The sequence below is a fragment of the Typopeltis vanoorti genome, chromosome 8 (genome assembly GCF_054136105.1).
Source record: "Typopeltis vanoorti isolate ZY-2024b chromosome 8, IOZ_Tvanoo_1.0, whole genome shotgun sequence".
In the NCBI taxonomy this organism is placed as follows: Eukaryota; Metazoa; Arthropoda; class Arachnida; order Uropygi; family Thelyphonidae; genus Typopeltis; species Typopeltis vanoorti.
Genome location: NC_143556.1, coordinates 22,482,335 through 22,498,154, shown reverse-complemented (window position 1 = coordinate 22,498,154; position 15,820 = coordinate 22,482,335). Strand labels below are relative to the sequence as shown.

The window sequence follows — 15,820 nt, the reverse complement described above, 5'->3', positions numbered from 1 at the left end:
TTTGGGTGATGGAGTCTTATTATTACCACCAACAGACTGGACCTCAAGATAACCTACGATATCACCTCTTTCTTAATCTAAGAAAGTCAACTGCATCTAACGTGTCTAAGCGACACGTTAGGTGCAGTTGACGCTTGAGTATCTGTTAGCCTTAGATAGTAATATTTATTATTCTGTGCCGGCATTCACGTAATTGCATTTAACTCTCTAAATACCAGATGGCATTATGTATTTCAACGTATAGCAGTTTTGCTTCTTAAGAAAATTAAAAACGTTACTCAATGTAACGTTTTTAATGCACCAATCGGTATTTCAGATGAAATTGAGGCCTTTTTGATTGAAAATTAAAAAAATAAATTTACTCAGACCTTAATTTATTTATTACAATCTCAAGAAAACTGAGACTAGTTAGGTACCATGTTTTCGCTGCTCTGATGGGGGAAGGAGTCGATTGCAGGGTGGACATTCACATCTCTACGAAACTAATCATTTTTCCATTCATGTGAAAAGTCCCTGTAAACTTTTGTCTCGAGCAGTGACTGCATTTAAATGAATGTTGTCAACCCAAAGTTGCTCTTATAAAAGAGAACATTTATCTGCCAGTGTGATCGAAATATATCGAACCAGTTGGGCAAAGAATTAAACCTTTAAAAAATAAAGGAAAGAAATCATAAATAAATTGTTTAGTGAACTCGCATTTTCCTGCGAACCACTTGTGGCCACAGTTGTACAGCTTTTAATAATCTGTATATTCTGGACATTATTTTCATCGATATATCGTAAAATATTTGATTCAAAGAGGCAGTTGCTTCCGCTATTTTATGAACCCCGCGGATATTTCAGAATTTTTGGTACAATTCACTCTCACACTCGTACCTGTTGCATCTTTCATGCTGTATGAATATGACGTGACGTTTTTCCATCTTTCAGTGGAGGGTAACTTGTTCAAAGTAAAAAGGTTTCGTAGTCCCTGCGAAGTACGTGAGATCAAGGCCGTACTTGACCACAAGTAACTTGCATGTAGTTGCTAGCATTTTTGTGCGATTAAACAAACCAGGAAGGCTGACCAACTGAAGAAAGCTGTTCATCCCAATAAGAAAGAATATTCTAGGCAATACACACCCGATAAATTTTCGCATTATTAGCACAATCTGGTTCTTTATTTACTGTGAATTAGCATTGATTGTGCTTGAATAACCCACCTGCAATGCAACCCTCTACTGGCCAAAATATAATCTATAAAAGATAACCTTTCCTTAAATACGTATAATCATTGTTTGTACATATAGGGGAAGACGTTATACCATTACAAGTTTTTTATGACTTTACCACCCAAAAATCGCATTTTTTTTTTCCATTGAGAATTTTAAAAGTATCAAAATATGCACTAGAAAAATTATCTATTCCATGTTTGTGCATGATAAAGTATCATTCAGCAATTAGGATTTTAATTTCAAAGCAGATGATTGCTTTATGTAACATAAAACAATCACCTGCATAAAAACGTTTCCAGTAAAAAGGAAAAAAGTGTCGGGTAAAAATTCAAAATTAAAGAAAAAAATTAAAACAGCTAATCGCTGTTATGTGGACGAAAGTGTAGAGAAGTTCTGTCTCTCTTCCCAACCTTGAACTCAACTAGAATGTGTCACGGATTCCATTGTAATATTCGACAATTTATGATTAAATATTAAAGATAAACAAAAGCAGAAGAAGGCAAAGTAGCTGGATAAAAAAAAAGTCCACTTCTCGGGATGTTTCATCTGAACTAATTTAGATTCTTCAGTTGTGATGCCTTTAATCAGATTTATTCTGAGGATGTAGAGAATTTACAAGATGTCACGCATATTATAGCATCATGATAAGAACAAAGCTTCCCCCACCTCCCAATTTATTATTAGGCAGCAGGCAGAACCAATTTTTGCTATTGGCCCATTATTTCTCGTTCCCAAAACTTGGATACTGGCACACAGCCTGATCAGTTGAAGTTCGTTCGATTTCGTAGCGTTTTACGTATTTCAAGGAAATGATGATTGCACTTGCACTTGGTGGCATGAAGACGTTTTGTCTGGTTCCTAAGAACTCTGTGCGTATTGTCAATAGCGTGAGAAGCAAGGCCACACTTGTCAGATTCCAAAAATTTAATACAGTCTTTGTTCCGAAGGGTTCGTTGCCAAATATTAGCGAACCCTTACCAATTTCTTCATTAATACCAATGGAATTAAACATTTCATTTAATAAAAAGAGCATATTTGCTCTATCGAATTTCTGTAGTTTTCAAACAGCATTCAAATGAATAGAGACCGCGATATCAATAATCAATCTCGAGAAATCTGTGTTGAAACTAATAATCAACTCGATGTAAAGAGTCACTTTATTTTGCATACAATACAATGTGGAATGCGGACGGACACGTTTAATGATGTTTTCCAGAGGTCCTTAGCGGATGTGTGCTGTTTACTCACAAAGGCTCATAGTACTACCTCTCTGAACTATAAAAAGATGCGACGAATAGTCTTTACTTTTCTGATTCCTAGAAAAAGAAAACAAACGATAAAATAAATGTTTTAAGAGAAAAAATCGAAAAATTTAAGAGAATAAAATTTTAATTTTATTAAAATTAAATAAATATTTATTTAATTTTAATAAAACATATCATTCTAACTTATGTAGGGACTATTTTAATATGTAATGAAGAAAGAACACTGCGATAACATAAATACTCTCTCTCTCTCTCTCTCTCTCTCTCTCTCTATCACTCTCTGTATATACCGTCATATTTTTCATAATCCCTAATGTTGTCTGCATGTCCCACTGTTTATTTTTTCTTCATCTTTTTCGCACTTCTTCTCAGCTCTTTCCCATCTTATAGTTTGAGTGGTCTATTGAGCTCACCTCACCAGGAATATGAAGCATAGATTGATGAGTGGGTTACATCCTTTCTAAGAGTAATACACCACGAAGTACCATTGCATTAAATCCTAATAGTTAGGCAGTATGTGTCTGACTGCAGATAGCAGGGGAAGTGGTGCCAATGCATATCTGATTATACAACCTTAGATATCTTTCTTTTGATTAAAGTGAAAGTAAATTGAATACACATAGGTCACTTGTCACTTTCAATATGGAAAGTCTACGGATGGATGATTCGAAACATTTTAGTTAAGAAGGATAAAACTTACTATGATTAATGACATCAATATCTGCGAAGATTTAAACAAGTGATTACCTTCTTGGTTAAAGCTTTGGGAATAATAATTTGACTTTTGAGTGAAGGTCGTTTTTAAGTGTCAGTTTAGTTTGTGTAATTTAACCATTAGACTTCAGGTGTGAACGTTCTCCGTAGATAATACTAATTTCTTACGGTCGATTCCAGTCTGTTTTCAATGTTAGTGAAAAATCCATTCCTCCCCGTATTAGCCATTAGCCGAAAATGAAACCATTGTGAGCAATGAATAATTAACTTTCATATAGAGAACTGTATACATTCTTTAACCGAGATCGTCGATTGGTATTTTCCCCTGTTTACAAAACATTAAAAATATAATGAAAAATGAATTTCTTCCATTGCCATCATATTTTTATGAATGCCGATCTGGTTGGTCGAGTGGTTAGCGTATTCGCTCTCCAGCTAAAAGGCTGCGGATTCGAATCCCGCTGTGGGCATGGATGTTTGTGATTGTCTGTGAAAATACTAGTGGTGGCCGGTAGATGGCGTTGGTGTAGATGAGGAAGTTAGTTGTGGTGGATGGATTGGTGGAGAGTTGTAGAGCATGTGCCCTCCCACGATGAGTCTTTGGACTCCCTGGAGGTGTTAGGTAATAATAATAAATAATAATAATACTATGTCGTGCCAATGAAAGTTTACCAACTCTAGAAATATACATGCCTTAAGGGGTAGATAGTCCATAAACTGTTATCTACAAACAAAATACACAACTATCTCAAGGTCTCGCAACGATGAGGCTAGTGAGACTGAGAAAGAAATCAGTTGCAACCTCTGATAGCAATTCATATTGGTGACTTTTCAGAAGATAGGAAAGGGTTCTGAGGAGAGAAAGAAGACGATAGTAAACAAAGATATCAGCAAACATTAGCGAAATTCGTTGGGCTAAAGAGATTTTCGTTTCTTCCAATAATGCAAAAAATGTTGACATTTCGTTTAAAACATTATTCGGAAGGTATAAATCTTTGAAAACCCACTGCGTATTATTTAATTATATCTACTGTGGAGAATTACAAAAGCTAAGCAGTTTTCACTTTTCACTTTCACAACACGCGACAGAAATGTGGAGAGCAAAATGTCTTTCCACGAAAAGGTATCCTTATTGAATCAAAATCACAGTAAATTATCACCTCCCCCCTCTGACTGGTTATCTGGAGCCTCTTAGCGTTGGTTTATCCTGTGGTTAACTCCTGTTTCACCACCACCATCATAAAATTGCATTGACCCTAATGAATCTAGAAGGAACGTAATTTAATTAACATGATGATTACTGGAAAGCGATTTTAGGGAATTTTGGTCAAGGGCTACAGGTGATCGCAGAGTATTAAAACGTCATCTTAGGAAGAAACAATTGAATTTCTTTTCTTCCTAAGATGACGAGGCTATGAAAAAAAATCATAGCCTCGTTCTAAATTAGCTTTAGTTCACTTATAACAAAATTAACAGTACTACATTAATTATGGACGTTACTCAGCGTATATAAACAATGAAGTATACATATTAAGTATGCAATACACTATCAGTTAGTACTTTTTAACAGCGTTTCTAATTAACGTTGATGTTCTAAGATTTATTTTGTTTTCAAATGTGTCAAATTGGTTAACAAACATCGTTTTCCAAAACTAAGCCATACTCTATAAGAAAGACGTCGAATATTTAATTTCGACATGGTCATGCCTGTTTATTTTAACATGAATAATAACCATGTTCGCCATCTTCAAAAATTCGTATAATTTATTCAAAATCACTTAACATCTTATTCAACTTCGACCAAGTCCAATCTAACTTATTTTTTATCCTCTCAAGTTTGGGATCAACAGTGTTTTTTCCATAATGTAGCCTCTGATATGCTTTATCTCTCTTATTACTCTTCTAGTTTTCTTTTCTATCACGTCTTTTCTTGTCTTATTAGGTCTTTTAGGTCTGAAGATAGTTTTTACTATTCCTGTTGTCATCGGTATAACACCAGGAGACGTCTGTCTAGATGACAACAGTATGACCTCTATTGCTCAGGTATATCAGGAATTAGGAAACCTGAAATTTTCCTAATAATCGTCCAATAATGTACATAATACATTTTGGTCAATGGCTTCTGATATTTGCCAGAATATTTGAAAATGTGATCTGTAGGAAGAATGAATTCCATTGGCAACAAAGGCAAAATAAATTTTTAAACCGCTCTTTTTTGTTGAATTCTGTTCTGACTTGTTCCTTATAGTTCTTATGAGGACTGGCTTAAAAGGGTGAAGCAAGAATATTTTTCGTATTCCCCGTTGTCTGTAGAGGACAGTGTAAGGATAAGTTGTTATTGAACTATAAAGCTCTGATCTTGGCAAGAGGGTAACAGCAATAGACTAGCCTCAGTTAGAACTTCATTGGCTACAGCATTACCCTCCCTGGGTACCCATTTTAGTCGCCTCGTACGACATGCATGATGAACTCTCTCTCTGACGTATACCTTCTATACCTTGTATTCTTAAAACAAACAATTTAATAAAATAAAAGGTGTATGAATAAATAAATAAAGTTTATAAATCAGAAATAATAAATAAAATATCTGAAATATTCTTGAGGATAATATTAGATTCAAAGATATTATATATTACTAATAAGGAAAAAAAAGACTTATTTTTTATTTTTTTCAAACTATTACTAGCATATTCAGGAAGTTCGGACGATTGAATAAATCAAATTCGCTCAATATGAATTATTTATCATTTTCAGCTTAATGCAAATTATTTCTTTTATATAAAGCTATAATTCCGTCAATGTTTTTATGTCACTTCCAACAAGAAATAGGTTTTTTTTTTTTTTTTTTTTGCAAGCATATACTTAATTACTCTCCTATGGTAAGAATATACTATTTCGTACCATGGCGGAGGGGCTAAATATTTTTTAAACATTTTTCTTGCATTTATATATATTTGCATATTTTACATGGTTCGGAAACTTCGCTCTAAAAAAAAAAAGCATGGAACTATTTCAATCCAGTTTCCGTGTTTAATCAGCGAGACAGTGGAATCATATCGTGAGGTGAAATTCATCTCCCACCTAAAGACAATAACATTAATGCCTAAGGCAAGATCCTATGCGGCAACATGTTAGTTGAAGAGCAGATATGCAAGCCACTCAGACAGCCAATCCGGCGGGTTTGCTTCCTAAGTTAATAGAAATCAAAGATAGGGAAGAGACAAATCAAAACATTGAAGATTACTACTCTGTGACTTCATCTGTGATGTGTCTCACATCCAGTGGTGGTTATCCTCAGCTAAATTGTCATATAGTCCGTAGTTAATCTATCGATCATTCTTTCTTTTTTTCTATCAATCCACTATCATTCAGGTTTTGAATCTCTAACTTGAAAGGAAATGGAGATCCTCAATTTGAAGGTGTACAGAAGATGTTTCAGCGACTTTTACATCAAGCTCAAGAGTGCTTTCTTCAATCAACTAGCTGTGGGATTAGGAGTGGCGCAATACTTGGTTTAATAAAAGCATTGGAAACCTGAGGATATCTATCAGGATAAATTTCTTTAAGAAAATGCAAAACTTATCGATTCATGAGGAAACATTTTTATACAAACGATACACAGAGAGTTGGATACAATAAGAAAAAAATATGTTCCATATTTCCTTGGCATTGTTTGTGGAATGAGAGTGATGCACATTCATTTGAAATGTGCTCGGAAAAAAGCTATCCTCAGCAGGTATGAAACATCCTTAGCTCAAATGGTAAGAATTACTTTCTCTTAACCCTGCCCTCCCCAATAGTACACGTAGCTGAGTCTTTTCTTGAATTGTGATCTAATGACCTAACAGGTTTTGGTACCAAATTCAAGAAAGTAATTTCAACACTTAATAAGTGAAAGAAAAGTCACCTTTATTTGTAAGTCCCTTATAGAGGTTCTTGTCGTCGTGTACGCGGCATTGGGACTCAGCTCATTCCGACGAAAGGAATCAAGACATTTTGTGAGATGAAACCAGCAAAAAAATTCTATAGAAGTTTTACTTAGCAGTTATATAGTTAGGAATGCATCTCTAAGATGGTACGAAGAGTGTAGAGAAGTGTTTAAAGGAATTAAAAGTTTAATAAGATGGTACGATTTAGCACTATTACTTATTAATGCTAAATCGTGCTCCATAAGGAGCACGATTTAGATGAGAATCAGCTGATTTTTTTTTTTTTTGGTTTTCCCACTACACACACAAACCTGACTATGTAGGTTTAAAATCAGTCCAGTAACCAAACATTGATTTGTTATTCTTGAGGAGATCAAACAACTATTAGAAAAGCAAAAATAATAATAATACAAATCCTATGGATTACAATAGTTTATTCAAAAATGTTTTTTTTTAAATCCTCTTACTTTGACATTTTAATTTGATTCTTAAAATAAATAATATACCAACGAAGGTTTTACATATAACTCTTACAAATCATATTTCATTTGCTCTGTTGCTTAAGATGAATGCAGTTAATTGGGTTTGTATTTATAACCGAGTTTGGACTCATGGATTGATTTTTCCAAGTGTGAAACTCACCTTTGGATTTTTTCCTTTATGACAAAATGGTTGAATTTTAAACAACCATTTTGTCATGAAGGAAATTGAAACTCCCAATTTGACTGCACAAAGCTATTTCCCACAATTTTAAACACTTCTCGTCACAATGATTTTGCAGCATTCTCGTTGTGCATAACAGAAATCTGTGAGATAGTCACGTTCGATTACCAACGCTACAGAACGGCAAACATTTATCAACAAAGAATTTTAACATTTACATAGGGAATTCTAATCCCGAAAAATTATATTTGTGAAATGGGGTTGCTCGTATACACCAGCAAATTATGAACCGACTGAAAAGAAATGAAATTAAGTGTATAGGTGTTTCGTTTTTTTCAAGAATTGAAAACCTTTCCTAAAGTGTGATATTGAGGCATTAAATACTTTGGATGTCTAGCAAGCGAATAGTGCATTAACTTGCTGATGTTTGCAGTTAAGATTTGGTATTATTGCAACATAACATCTAACTCATAAGCCGGATGTATTATACTTATAAACACTGTGTGTTCTATGGCTGATTTGTCTGTTTTTCAAAAGATATAACTTCAGTATCTTGGATTTGCTGTCTGTATGTTTAAAAGTAACACGAGCCTATTAAAATAAAGCGAAATAGGCAAGGAAATAGAAAACATAAAATTAAAATAAAGCCAGAAAATATTTAGAAAATGGCCCATAAGTCACGAAGGAGATTACATATTTAATAACGTTTTTATTTATTAATTATTTTTATCCTTTTTTTAATAATAAAATACAGAGCATGAATTTTTTTTTTTTTTCCATGACAGTTGTTAAGGTTTCTGGCTGCAGCGCCCTAATTTCTGTTCTTGGGGACCGTGATGAATAATTAATTGCGAATCTTTGATAAAATGTCTGCTCGCTAAACACGTCACTAATTTTCAAAATAAAATTTCACGATTTTGGGCTGTGAACGTTCTCATAATTCCCATAGAAGGTATTCTTAAGAACACCTTCTAAAAATAAAATGAAAAAATTAATAACACAGTCCAACACAATTTTTGCTGACATTTATATGATACTTGTTTTTTACTAATTTGGGTGCGCTGATTTCAAATATCAAACCCATTTTTCTCTATCACGTCAGGTTTTTCCACTATGGCATATTCTTTTTTGCTAATTTGTAAGTTTTTGATATTTTTAAGGAGGCAGTACTATTTAGAGGATCAAAAAAAATCGATTTTTTCATATTATTTTCTGAAAGTATGTACTTTTAAAAATCTGTTCCTAACTTTTTATCAAGAAATTCTAAAAGTTCCCAAAGATATAGCCTATTATTCAAAGCGGTGCGCAGATCAGAAACTGAACGCTCACCGCTCTCGCTTGTTAGTAAACGAATAAATGCGTAAGAACCTGCAACGGCACGTAGTAGAGCTTGAATGCGAGAGAGGCCGATAATTAGATACATAACTACTTAACAATATTCATTAAAAATTACAAGAATATTTATAAAAAAATAACAATTTTACTTACACATGAGTTTCAGGGAATAAATTTTTGTTTGTAGCAATTTCTGCTGTATGTTCTGTTTTGGCAATCCCTTTGAATACTCCAACAGTAGTCGGCCATCATGTGAGAATCCCATCTTCCTTGGTACCGATCTTCCATAGATTTTAAGTCTTGATGAAATCTTTCGCCTTGTTCATCGCTTACAGCACCTAAATTCTCAGGAAATCTATCAAGATGACTATAGGAAATAAAGCTTTATGCTCATGTTGCAACCTAGGCGCTGGAAATTTTCAAGCATTGTTTCCACTAGATCTTTGTAATTGCACGCTTTTTTGTTTCCAAGAAAATTATTCGCAACCATCGTAAATGAAGTCCAGGCCTCTTTCTCAATTTCGTTCATAGAATTGATGAAATTTGGGTCTCTCATTAAAGTTCTAATTTGCGGTCTATCAAATACACCGGCTTCAATTTTTTCATAACTAAGTCGTGGAAATTTTTCACATATGTATTGGAAACAGTCAGCTTGTAAATCTAAAGCTTTAACATACTGCTTCATAAGACCCAGGTTGATGTGTAGAGGTGGAAAAATGATTTTCTCTCTGTCGATTAAAGGTTGATTTATAACATTCTGTTCTCCAACATTTAAGGATATTCTAAGAGGCCAATGTTTCTGACTCCAGTATTGGTTTCTAGCTGGACTATCGCAGAAGCATAGAAAACACGGAAACTTTGTATATCCTCTTTGAAAGCCAAGTAAAAAGTTCACCATTTGAAGATCCACACAGATGATCCAGTTATGGTCTGTATATTTTAATAACTTCAGAACCTTTTTAATGTCCTCATATGTTTCCTTTAAGTGGACTGAATATCCGATAGGAATTGAGCCATATACATTCCCATTGTGTAGTAAGACACACTTGAGACTTCTGCTTGAACTGTCGATAAATAAACGCCACTCATTTGAATGATATTGTACAACACTCATTTCAGTTAGTAAACCTGACACATTGTTACAGTAAACAAACCCACACTCGTGTTTAAAATATTGTACAAGATTACTTTCCCTGCTACGATAAAAAGTTATCTTCGTATCTTGCTCCAGTAAGTTTTTTCATTTAATCTTGAAGCTAACAATTCCGATGATGCCTTTGATAGGCCCAAATCTCTTACTAAGTCATTCAATTCCGCTTGAGTAAAACGTTGCGGTCCAGAACTAAAAATTAAATTTTCATTGTCTAAATCAACATCCGGGTCTTTCTCCTCAAGAACATCTGTAATATCCCGATCATGCTCGTTCTCAAGTAAAGGAAGTCCTTTATAAATTGACACGGCTATTTCATTGGAATGAGCAACTGGCCGAATTGCTGAGTCGAGATTTGGATACACAATTTTTTTCTTATTCTTCTTATTATAACCAGAAGTCTGAACTAAACAAAAATAGCAATCATCTACGTGATTTTTCGGTTCACGCCAAATCATTGGAATGCCAAAATCTAATTTTTGGCGTTTTCCCTTGCTCCACTGTCGTAAATTTTCTACACATGACTTACACACTTTATTTGGAACCCATGACTTGTCCTGATCTGCAATTTTTACGTCCAAGTATGCAAAGTACACTTTCTTAACGAAATCAGTGATATTTGTCCTTTGACTGGGAACAGTAACGCTACCACAAATGTAGCAGAAGGAATCTACACTATTGACACACTTTCGAGTAGTAGACATGATGTATTTTCTTCACTGCCGACTAACATGCAATTAACAAGACAAAAAAAAACAGAGACTTTATTGAAACGTTATAAGCGCTCATCATACTTTCACGATCGATTAACGATTGACTGATTTCGATCGTTCTTTATCCGCTATGACGCATATAGCATTCATTTGTTTTAGGCAGTTGTCATCGCCTACTTTTCATCACCTAAATGTATTAGGTCGGTTATCGGCCTCTCTCGCATTCAAAGCGCCAGTACGTACCGTTGCAGGTTCTTACGCATTTATTCGTTTACTAACAAGCGAGAGCGGTGAGCTCTCCGATTCTGATCTATGCACCGCTTTGAATAATAGGCTATATCTTCGGGAATTTTTCGAATGTCTTGATAAAAAGTTAGGAACAGATTTTTAAAAGTACATACTTTTAGAAAATAATATTAAAAAATCGATTTTTTTGATCCTCTAAATAGTACTTCCTCCTAAAAACTATCAAAAACTTACAAATTAGCAAAATTAAAATGCCATAGAGGAAAAACCTGACGTGATAGAGAAAAATGGGTTTGATATTTGAAATCAGCGCACCCAAATTAGTAAAAAACAAGTGTCAGATCATAATCAGCAGAATTTTTTTTTTTTTTTTTTTTTGTTGGCCAGTGTAATCAAGAAGGTCATTCATATTTTAACCCCTACGTGATTTAATGGCACCTGTATAAATTAGAGAAAGATGTGAAATAATTGCGAAGGAAGGCTTGAAATTGCTTTTTCCTGTTCTGGATAAGTCTAGGCCTCTTCAGTGGCGAATTCTCCATGCTTGCTATGCAAGCTCATTAATTGAGAAAGAAGTAATATTTATTTGTTAATAAATGCATGCATTTATAAGCATTCCATTTAGGCTTTTATTTTTGTAAACAGAAAACGTGTTTTAAGCTTGCGCGGCAATAATTGAGCTTTGCGTTGGGTATCGAAGGTCGACGCTAGTCAAGCTACTTTGGCTTGCTCGGTTGTGGGAGTATCTAGGTCCTCGCTTCAGCACTGTGATTTCATGCGCGCGCATAGCCATTTCTACCCCCCCCCCCCCACACACACCTCATCTCACCCTGTTGCTTAAACACGGGCCATACGCAGTCAAAGTAGTTCTCGCCGTGAGCTTCAGCCAGCCTTTACAAGTGTGCATGTTGCTTGGGAAAATGAAGTTACAACCAACTTTTTATGACGATGTTATTGACCATTCATAAAGAAGAACCGTAGGGTAGAATTTGTATTCAAGTAGCTAAATTGAAAAACATACAATACCATTTGTAAAATAAATGATATTCTATCATATTTAATCATATTTGTATGATTAAATGTACATAAATTTCTAAATACAGGTACCCCTCGTATTTAGAAAAAAGATAAAGGGTTACTACAAATTGTAGTAACCCTTTATCTTTTCATATGTTTTTCACCGCGCGACTTAAAAATCAAATTTTATCTTCGTTAAATTTGTGTCTGCCTGTATCCCGCATGTAATTATAAATAGCGAATTTATATTAGGGGAAATACCCTTTAGCATGCATGTATACCTCAATTGTTTACCTTATAAAAAGTTTATTGTTGAAAATTGTCCTCGTTTCTGCCAGGAAAGTGCATTAAAAATCATAACTATGTTATCTCAAGCTGAGCACTTTATTTTCTGGTGAGTTACATACAATATATGTAATGCTTGCTTTTTTGCGTAAGAAATCTTCAGGGGTAAAAGGTAACTTTTACCCCTGAAGATGTTTACCTTTAAAATTTAAAACACAAAGAAAATATAAATTATTAGTATTAGTTCGTACTATACAGTTGTAGCCGTCTGATTATTCATAAAATTAAAAATCAGAATGCAGATTCAAAGCAGTGCTGAGTTTAAACAATGCTGGATGATGCCACGTTCTGTTATTCACGTTCATAATGTCCGAGGTCTGACTGAGGTATATTTTTTTTATTAAAGCTGACCAAACTTGGTGGAGAATTAATCCTTGATTTTTATTGCATTGTGTTGGTAATTTAAGCATGTTTACAGCTTCTTTAAATTTCCTTATGTAACAGTTTTTTTCTAGTTACGACATGTTTGTTTTCTGCCTGAGTACATTGTGGCCGGTGGAAGTGGAATGGAAAGCTAGTCCTGATTTGTGTTCTCTTCTGTTTTTCATTTTTTTTTTTTTTGTTGGATATGTCATTGTTGTTTATATAATTTCAAAAAAAAAAAAAAGATTTCAGAACATAACCCTACTTTTTCTATGTGATCTGAGACTCGCATAACGCGATTTATATAACGCGGCATTTCTGCGGAACCTAACATCCGCGTTATACGAGAGTTACCTGTACATAGTTTTAAGTGGTCAGTAATTCATTATTCCGCTAATCAGACTTCAATCACACCTCTCACTCCCTGAGTGATAACAAGAGCAAGCGTGAATTTCAAGACAAGTATTCACCCCTGGACCTCTTAAACATATTTTACCACTCTCGGCAATTACATTTTAGAAGAAAAAAAAAAGATTTTCTCTCAAGTGCACCCACCTTTGTTGAAAATGTTATCTGTTCAGGAAACCATGGAGATCGACTTTCTCATTGTTTTGATTGAGGACCTTTATTACCATTCTGTGGGTTCGAAGATGAGGAAGATTGTCCTTTATTATTAACATCGTTTTGTCCTTTAAAGTTGGAAAACCGATCTTCTCTGTCGACAACGAAGCGCTTTGTAAATACATTACGATTGTGTATATCCGAAGAGGGTTGAGCTTGGTTTTGATCTGCGGGATTGGATTGTTTGTTTTCCATTGCAAAATAGCCTAAAAAGAAAGAAAAAATAATTGAGACAAATATGATTTGAGGCAGAAGGGAAAACCTTTTTAGAAAAGACATAAATAAGATAAATATTAAATTTCTCTCCGACTGATTGATAATTATGTTGTGACACATGCTTTATGTTAAAAAAAAGAGGCACTAGGACAGCCTACATTTCAGAGAAACAAATTGTAAACTTATAACGTTTTTTGTTGTGTTGAAATCGAGACACTTTGCAGACCATTTACAAAAACAGAGTCTTGAAGCCTGTCGCTTCTCGTCTGCCTTCACTTTGATTCTACTCCACCATATCTACGCTTTGATATCTGTCTGTCCATCAGCCACCCTCTTCTCGATGCCACATTCATCTTATTCATACGTATTTGCCTAAATATGCTGAAATCCATGGGGAATCCTCTTAAAAGACTTTTGTGAAGTTTAGCAGTATCATAGTGGAGTCATTTCTTCACCCATTTCCACTTTATCATAGGAAGAAAATATTGTTAAGGTAAGCCAAGACTGAACAGCCTATTTTCGAATTCATTACAAACTTTTCCTAATCCCTACCTCTACTCCTAAGATCGTAAAGTTTCTATAATTTGCCAACTATATCTTGGATCTACCCCTACATAATACGCCTCTGTAAGTTCCGAAAGGCTAACAGGGGTCAGTTTAGACATTACAGAGTGTAGCACCAAGTCTGATATGACATCCGATTCCACGCCTAAATTTCATTTGAAAATTTCTAACATCCGAAGTGCGTCGAATTCATTTTACTCATTTTCACAAATATATTGGATTTATTTTTTTAAATCGTATCATTTTTTTTTCTTATTATGAAGATCTAATCAATAATGAATTATTTTTCAAAATGCAATTTCACTCCTCGCGCTTATTCTGTATTTCCACTACGTAAACATATTTCCTTTAAATCTACTTACCTTTTCAGTAATAGATTTCAATGACCTCTTCAAGGAATTTTGTACACCAAAGTCCTTTGTATGCACTGCTCACGATTTGCTATTTAATCTAAGAAAACAGTTTTAGAGCAAATTCCTTTCATACGTTGAGATCGTAGCATGAGTAGAGCAGATTCAACTCAACAGTACAAAACGAATGTGCTGAGAAAAATACTTCCAGTCGTATTAAATACTTCACACAATTTCATCTGCTATTGGCTGCTGCTTAATGACGTCAGGATATTTCGCAACATTTGGTAACAAGCTGTAATCACACAAGGACATCCGGGAAACTGGTGGGCGCAGCGCAGGCGCATTAAAAAGTCACGATCTTTGAAATCAACACGATCTTTGAATTTTATTATATTTTTGTGGTGTTTTTGGCAGCCACGAGCATTGCCAAATTGCTTTTGAAACAAAGCCCATTTTTATCAGTTATAAAGTTCGGAATAAAATGTTGATATTATATCTATGAAATGATATTATAATCAGTGATATTACTAACTCTCAAATATTAATCCCTAGGAAAGGTATAAAACTGTTTATATGAAAAGATTACTAACCAAACGGATAATTTTTTTTTTACAAATAAATTGCATATTTTATTGTAATTCGGTAGAAATTTATTAGAAACATTTTATTACAAATTTGACAGATAAGAGAAGCAAAGTTGTCTATTAACTGAAGAAAACTGAAACTCGAGTACCACACTGTCGGCAACTTCGGTGCATGGTCCTCGCAATATTACTCCGCCCTTTTTGTTCTAGTTGCAGCTTCTCACAATAATTCTTCCCAGAAGAAATGCTCCTGTTTTCCCCTAAATACAAATACAACCTGGGGTTCAAGGTATGCTAACTTTCTTCCCTCACAATACGAATGGGAATTGGTGTGCCTGAAGATCCCTGAAAATCACTTTGTGGGCCAAAGAAACCTCCTTAAGAAAACTTGAAACTTAAGAAACATGGAATTTTTTTCCAGTCTTCTAATAAACTTGCTAGTGATATCGCACCCAGCGATGAATTTTGTTGGTCACCTAAAGACATCCAGAAGCATGATGCCATGTAGCATACATGCGTCTGGATGCA

The 15,820-nt window shown here is 34.4% G+C and overlaps 1 long non-coding RNA gene across 1 annotated transcript; it reads right to left on the bottom strand.

The window, feature by feature from the left end:
* Positions 1-2,353: 2,353 nt before the first annotated feature.
* LOC150103833 (uncharacterized) lies at positions 2,354-14,869 on the bottom strand. Its single transcript, XR_016548724.1, has 3 exons — positions 14,718-14,869; positions 13,510-13,781; positions 2,354-2,530 (listed from the first exon to the last, which is right to left on the bottom strand). It is a non-coding gene; the product is annotated as an uncharacterized LOC150103833 (long non-coding RNA).
* Positions 14,870-15,820: the final 951 nt, after the last annotated feature.